General features: G+C 45.5%; 1 protein-coding gene across 1 annotated transcript in view; it reads right to left on the bottom strand.

The window, feature by feature from the left end:
• GPR158 (G protein-coupled receptor 158) overlaps positions 1–7,085 on the bottom strand; it is a 401,429-nt gene that overhangs the window by 255,044 nt on the left and 139,300 nt on the right. The window lies entirely within an intron of this gene.

Genomic DNA, 7,085 nt, shown 5'->3' with positions numbered 1-7,085 from the left:
CTGGACAGGTTGGACAAGTGGGCAGAAAACAACAGAACGCAGTTCAACAAGGAGAAATGTAAAGTGCTGCACCTAGGGAGGAAAAATGTCCAGCACACGTACTGCCTAGGAAATGACCTACTTGGTGGCACGAAAGCGGAAAGGGATCTTGGAATCCTAGTGGACTCCAAGATGAACATGAGTCCGCAGTGTGACAAAGCCATCAGAAAAGCTAATGGCACTTTATCATGCATCAGCAGATGCATGATGGATAGATCCAAGGAGGTGATACTTCCCCTCTATCGGGCACTGGTCATACCACAGTTGGAGTACTGTGTGCAATTCTGGGCACCGCACTTCAAGAGGGATGTGGATAACCTGGAGAGGGTCCAGAGAAGGGCCACTCGTATGGTTAAGGGCTTGCAGGCCAAGCCCTACGAGGAGAGACTAGAGAACCTGGACCTTTTTAGCCTCCGCAAGAGAAGGTTGAGAGGCGACCTTGTGGCTGCCTATAAGTTCATCACGGGGGCACAGAAGGGAATTGGTGAGGTTTTATTCACCAAGGCGCCCCCAGGGGTTACAAGAAATAATGGCCACAAGCTAGCAATTAACTGATGCAGCTGTGTTTTATTATATCATTTCTTTAAGCCTGCTTTAAACTGATCTATATTTTTTTAAGATGGCATTGCAATCCCATAATTAAATGCCAGCTTTTGCCATACTTATTTCACATTGGGTGCATCTACATGAGATGCTAACTGCGCAATAGCCTAATAACATAGCACGCATGCTAATGAGCCACTGCACAGCAGTAATAGGCTGCTGCGCAGTTAGTTTTTGTAAAAATCCATGCATCTGCACTATTGTGCATTAGCACTAGTTACCGAGCATTGATTTAGTACTTGGTTATCCAAGTACTAAATTTAATGCACAGTAACTACGGCACATTAACAAACGTGTGGATGCGCCCACTGAGCGGCAGCTTACAAATACTTCCCCTGATCTCAGTGATGCTACTGAAGGAGTCAGGGATTACACAAGGCTATGAAAATACAGCCCTAATAAAATATGCAGCAGGAAGTAGTTATCCCAGTCTGCTCTATAGATGTCAAGCATTCCTCAGCTTTCTGAAGAACCATTTAGGTAAATATTTAGACCCATTTACATACCATTTAGACATTATCATTTTGTCACTTACATGATTTTTAAAACAAACATGTCACTGGGGAAACCCTACAGTATAATTAACATTGGGTTGAATGACAACTGAAGGAAAGCACAAGTGTTTCCTTTCAAGCCTGAATCAAATGTATAGCCTACCTTAACTCTTACTTCACCTGGAAGACTCATGTCTGTTTCCTCACTGGCCCACATCTTCCTTTCCAAATAATTTCACTGAGCATTTTAGTAGTGGCTAAGCTTAGAGATTTTTTACTTAGTAGTATACTCAAGACTATTATACTCTTGAATACAGCCAGACTCAAATAAGTTGCCTGATTACAGAACTTCCACACATCTAATGGACAAATAAAGAGAGAAGAAAGAAAGAGCACTGTAGTTTATCATAATATTTACTGAGGTAAATATTAAAAAAGAATAGCAGTTAAGTTCTATAAATTATAGAATTTCTCTGGATTGAAGACGGTCTGAATTTTTGACAGAAGTTTCACCTAAAATTATTTTAAATATTGTAATAAAAAGCACATAGAAAATCTGTCTACACTAAAAATGCACTTTTCAATATCTCACACTGCTTGGAAAACTGTAAGCAGAAACATTTGCCAATGCATTATTTTAAAATATAAGCAAAAATACTATTCTCTCAAGAAAATCACGTACTAAAACAGTTACTTGCAGGAAGGCCCTCACCTGCATTTCTGAATTCTGTGTAATGTGCTCTTAGCGTCTGATAAAATATTAATGACAAAAATGTAGTTGTACAGCATCTGACCAAGGAAATGCCATTAGTGAATCATGATTTTTCTGCCAAAAATACTAAGCACAGCACAATTTTTCTTTATGCTCTATTTAGTGAGAAGCATAAGTTTGTAGCAAGTGCCCCAAAAGCATCATGGAGTCACACACAATAGGAAAACTGGCAGTTTACATGTCCTCTCCTCTTTTAGATAAGCCAATGTGAAATGGCTACAAAGTGTGCCTTCACATGATGAATACAGTAAAAGCCCTGTTATCCAGCATGAGTGGGGAATGTGGGGTGCCGGTAACCTAAAAATGCCAGTTACCTGAGGCAGAGGGGTTTCTGGCCAGACACAGAGCAGAGGGTGGGAGAGGGTGGCAGCCACATGCCGAGCTGGGGGTGGGAGGTGGTGGTGGCCGCATGCAGACCGGTAGCAGTGGAGAGTGGTGGGTGGCAGCAGCAGCCACCACATGCAAGCTTCCCTCCCCCAACCTGGCATCCAGAAATGCCAGTTAGTAAAATGACAGATGACAGGGCTTTTACTGTACCATTTGCTACACACACTCCATGTGAAAACCCAGTAAGATGTTTAGTCATTCCATACTTGGGGAGCTGAAATCACATCTACCCTAGACTGCCCATCTTCATATATCTCTAGCTTCTACCTTGCTGAGATTCCCTCCTGTGGTGGCAAGAAACCCCCACAGGCTTCGGAAACGCTGGGGGCAAACCCCAGTGTTCCCGAAAGAGAAAGGAGAGACACCCATGTCCCAGGGAACTCACCTTCGGAGCGGGCGGAGGTGGAGCAAGAGCTGTGCAAGCCGACATTTCGCTGGCTCTTCAAGCGGCTGCTTCCTGGGTGTGGCAGTGGCAAGCTGATTATGGCAGCTGGAGCTGCCATGGCAGGGAAGTAACTTTTTTTACTTCACAGGGATGTCATGTGAATAAACGTATTACAGAGACATATGGTGACTAAACATTAGCCAAAAAGTGGCTCCACTAATTTGCCAAAAAAACATTATATTAGTTGACCTTCAATCCTTTGCAACTTTGGGTCAAATATGCTAAATAACTCCACATGAAATAAATTTTTCAGGCTGAAATCAAAGAAGAGTGAGAAGTGGTCAGGATGGCAGCAGTGCCTCCCTTGCACCGAACAGCCCACTGACTACAATATACACACTGGATATGGGGGACAAGTTCAAGTATGCTTTTTGTTTGAGGGGATTTGACCCCATGTCTTCACTAGTCTAGAATAGTGTGCTAACTACTATGCTTCAAGGATATTCTAGGATCGGTTGCTCTCAATATGTCTGGATAATACATATTCCAATTTATATAAAGGTAGCTATACATGTACTCAAACAAGTATTAGAAACGTGGGTGTTTCACTTCCTAGGTGACACCCTAATGACCAGACAAAAGCAAGCATGCTCAACTCCAGGCCCCTGGACCAGATCCTGTCCCCGGCATAGAGTCATTTGGCCTGATGGGATCTCCACAGGTCTGAGAATTTGGCAATAGAGGAGCAGTAGCATTGGCCTCTTGCTACCAAATTTCCAAATTTGTCAGGAGCCCTGCAGGCCAGATAATGTGGACCTGCATGCTGGATCAGGCATGCAGGGTAGTACAGGGCCTGATCTGGGTACGCAGAGCCAGGTAGAGGCAGCACAAGGCCCAATCTGGCCTGTGGACTAACTCTAGCTTCAAATCCAAATCTCCCTCATCACAGGTGTGTGTCCTACGTATTAGTTTAACAGGTAAAAAGGTGATGTCTCAATTCTATTTCTATTAATATTACCTAACTGCTTTGCTGTTGTTACATATGCTTGAAATGAAAGTGAAACACATTCAGCCAAAAATGAACATTTTGGCCAGAAACACAAAAGAAACAAAGAAATCACTTCAATTTGAATCAGACCAATTTTTACTTTTACTTTTTCAGTTCTGTCTAAAAACTGAATTATTCACATGACTCTGAATTGAAAAGAAAACCATTGTCATGATCCTACAGTGCTTGGGGGAGGTGGAAGGTCCCATGGGAAGTCATGCAAGTTTTTTGGAGTTTGTTTTACTGACACAGTACGTGTAGTCCCTATGTATAGGTACTGCCAAGCTGCTTTTAGCCTTATTGTTACTGTATCTGCATGATCTATGGTATTTGATATATATGTAATTTTTATATATCTTTATATTTTACCCAAAACTATTTAGTGGGGCATTGCTTAAGTGCTTCTTGCCTATTCACACTTGGAAGAGGTAATAGCTGAGAAAGAGCATTTGACATGAGTTTGTTTACTCATTGCTCTTACCAGCATCTTCTGAGGCACATGAAACCCCTCCCCTCTACTTCCAGACAATGACAAATTTCCATTTTAAAAGAAGGGGCTGTAAGAATATCACTTGGCTCTTCAGGCTTTGTGGGAAGGGGTTGGGGGAAGAGAAGCATGGAGGGAGAGGGAAGGATATTTCTTGGAGTGGGGAAATTAAGTGAGAAACAGTATCTATAGGAGACTGGATTAGGAATCTTCGTGTCCAAAAGGATACAAATATTCCCCTGATCTTAATTAGATCAGGGAAAACCTTTAGTCTAGTAAACATGCATCCTTATGTGGGGGCTGGAAGTTATAAGCATAGTATGGGTTCCCCAAGAATCCAATGGGTGATGTGTATAAATATAAGAAACCATACTTAAGCTTTGCCTTGAGAGCAAGTTTTGGTATTTAGTTTGTTCCCAGGCATAGGGAAACACTGAAGGCATTTATATATGTGCTGTGGGAGTGGGGGAGGGGGGCACTATAATTAGAGTGGCTCCGAGAGCCACTCAAAAGTGCCCAGAGCATCATGTGCACCAGGGTCCCTGTGCTGAAAAATAGCAGCGGGGGTAGTTTAACCGAAGTTCATTGAATGAGGTTTAATTAAAGCACCCCTGTCGCCATTTTTCAGCATGGAGACACTGCTACACATGATACTGGAGTCTGTTGGAGTGCAGTAAATTCCACACTCCAGCAGTCTTGATTAATCGAGTCTGCTCCAACACGCTGCAATTACAGCACATTGGAGCAGCCTCGCTGTACCCTGAGGCCCTCAGCCAGAGTGCGAAGTAAAGCAGGCTATAGCAGAAACTGCAGGAGGGCCCTAGAAGGAAGGTCAGAGGCAAAAGCTGCTTTCTAACCAGTTGAAGTGAGCAGAAGCTGCATTTTTTGGCTATAAGATGCAGGTTAAGATCAGATATTTTCTGCTGTGCGTGTATTCTTGTATGTCTGTCTGCATCTGATTCCCATGGTTACTCATTTCTTATGTTTACCCTTGTTTTATAATGAACCTTTTTGTGAACTTTTTACTTGCTTATTTTCTATAGCAGGTGTGATTTCAGAGTATTTGACCACGTAAGCAGGCCCCTGTATGGGAGGATCCCTGAGGAAAGATCTATCATTTCTGAGTGCATGACCAGGCAATGGTTAATTCTTCTAGCTTGCAAAATGCCCTCTCCTAAGAAATGGCAAGACCTAATGAAGCAGGTAAAGCTGAGGTGCTGTAAGTCAGGGAGGTGAACTTCGCAGTCTCTCAGGAGAGGTAGAGACATTAAAAAAACCCGAGCCAGAGTTGATCCAATCTGCGTGGGTTTCTCTAAATGATGCAGATTAGATTGGGAGCAAACAGAACACATGTTCAGCCTTCACTCTAGGCAGGGGGAGTGAGGGGGAGAGCACACAAATGGCTGCACTGGCTAAAGCAAGAAGCTGGAGGCAATCCCACAAATCTCCCAGTGTGCTGGAAACTGCCGAAGGCAGCCAGTGGGGGCCAACCCTGATTGGCTGTCAGGCACACTCCTTCAACCCCCTGCTGTCACCATTGACCCTCCCCTGCACCCAGCCCAAGGCTTCCAGGAGAGCCCCAGCAGGGTCCATGATAGAACACTCCCCTGCTGCTGCCAGCCAGGCTGCTGGGCATGCCATGGAGACCCCCTCTGGGTTCTCCTGGAAGCCAAGGGCTGAGCACAGGGGAAGGTCTGCCACGACAGCAGAGAGTTGGCCTGACAGCCAATCAGGGGTGTCTTGCTCCCCAGAAGGAAGGATCAGGCTCCTTTACATTCTCTTTCATTGCAGAGCAAGAGCAAAGGGTGCGGGGGGGTCAAGGTAATAATGAAAGAAAAGGAACTCCCTTCTCATCAGTGCAGAGGCAGAAAAGGATCTTGGAATCATTATTGATGCCAAAATGAACATGGGCTGGCAGTGTGGGGATGTGGTCAGGAAGGCCAACTACACCTTGTCATGCATCCACAGATGCATCTCGAACAGGTCCAAGGAGGTGATCCTCCCCCTTTATGCGGCACTGGTCAGGCCGCAGTTGGAGTACTGCGTCCAGTTCCGGGCACTGCACTTCAGGGGGGATGTGGACAACATGGAGAGGGTCCAGAGGAGGGCCACCCGCATGATCAGGGGCCAGCAGGGCAGGCCCTACGAGGAGAGGCTAAGGGACCTGAACCTGTTCAGCCTCCAAAACAGAAGGCTGAGAGGGGATCTAGTGGCCATTTACAAACTAGTCAGAGGGGACCAGCAGGCACTGGGGGAGTCCCTGTTCCCCTGAGCACTACCAGGAGTGATTAGAAATAATGGTCACAAGCTGGCAAAGGGTAGATTCAGACTAGACATCAGGAGGCACTACTTCACTGTCAGGGCAGCTAGGATCTGGAACCAACTTCCAAGCAAAGTGGTGCTGGCTCCTACCCTGGGGGTCTTTAAGAGGATGTTAGACGAACCCCTTGCTGGGGTTGTTTGACCCCAGTACTTTTTCCTGCCATGGCAGGGGGTCAGACTTGATTATCTGCTCAGGTCCCTTCTGACCCTACCAACTATGAAACTATGAAGGCACTCTCACTCCAGCTGCAAAGCACTGCAACTACCTCATGCATTGCTCTCCATTACCCTCTCACCTTCTCTACACACCATCTCCCCACTCTCAAGAGAGACTGGGATGATACTGGGGCCTGGCTTGCTTCGTTCCACTGTGTTGTGGGAAGAGGAGGTAAAGGAGGCAAGGGGGGCTTTCTATTAGAAACACAAGCGGGGGTGGTTGTTACTGATTTGGGGTGGGACTCAAGGGCAGAGCCTTGGAGCAAGGGGGAGGAAATGCATACATGCACACACACCCACAGCCACACACAAACACACACACACAGGGCCAT

Source organism: Alligator sinensis, unplaced genomic scaffold (genome assembly GCF_000455745.1).
Source record: "Alligator sinensis unplaced genomic scaffold, ASM45574v1 scaffold455_1, whole genome shotgun sequence".
Classification (NCBI taxonomy): Eukaryota; Metazoa; Chordata; order Crocodylia; family Alligatoridae; genus Alligator; species Alligator sinensis.
This window is presented reverse-complemented; position numbering and strand designations above follow the sequence as displayed.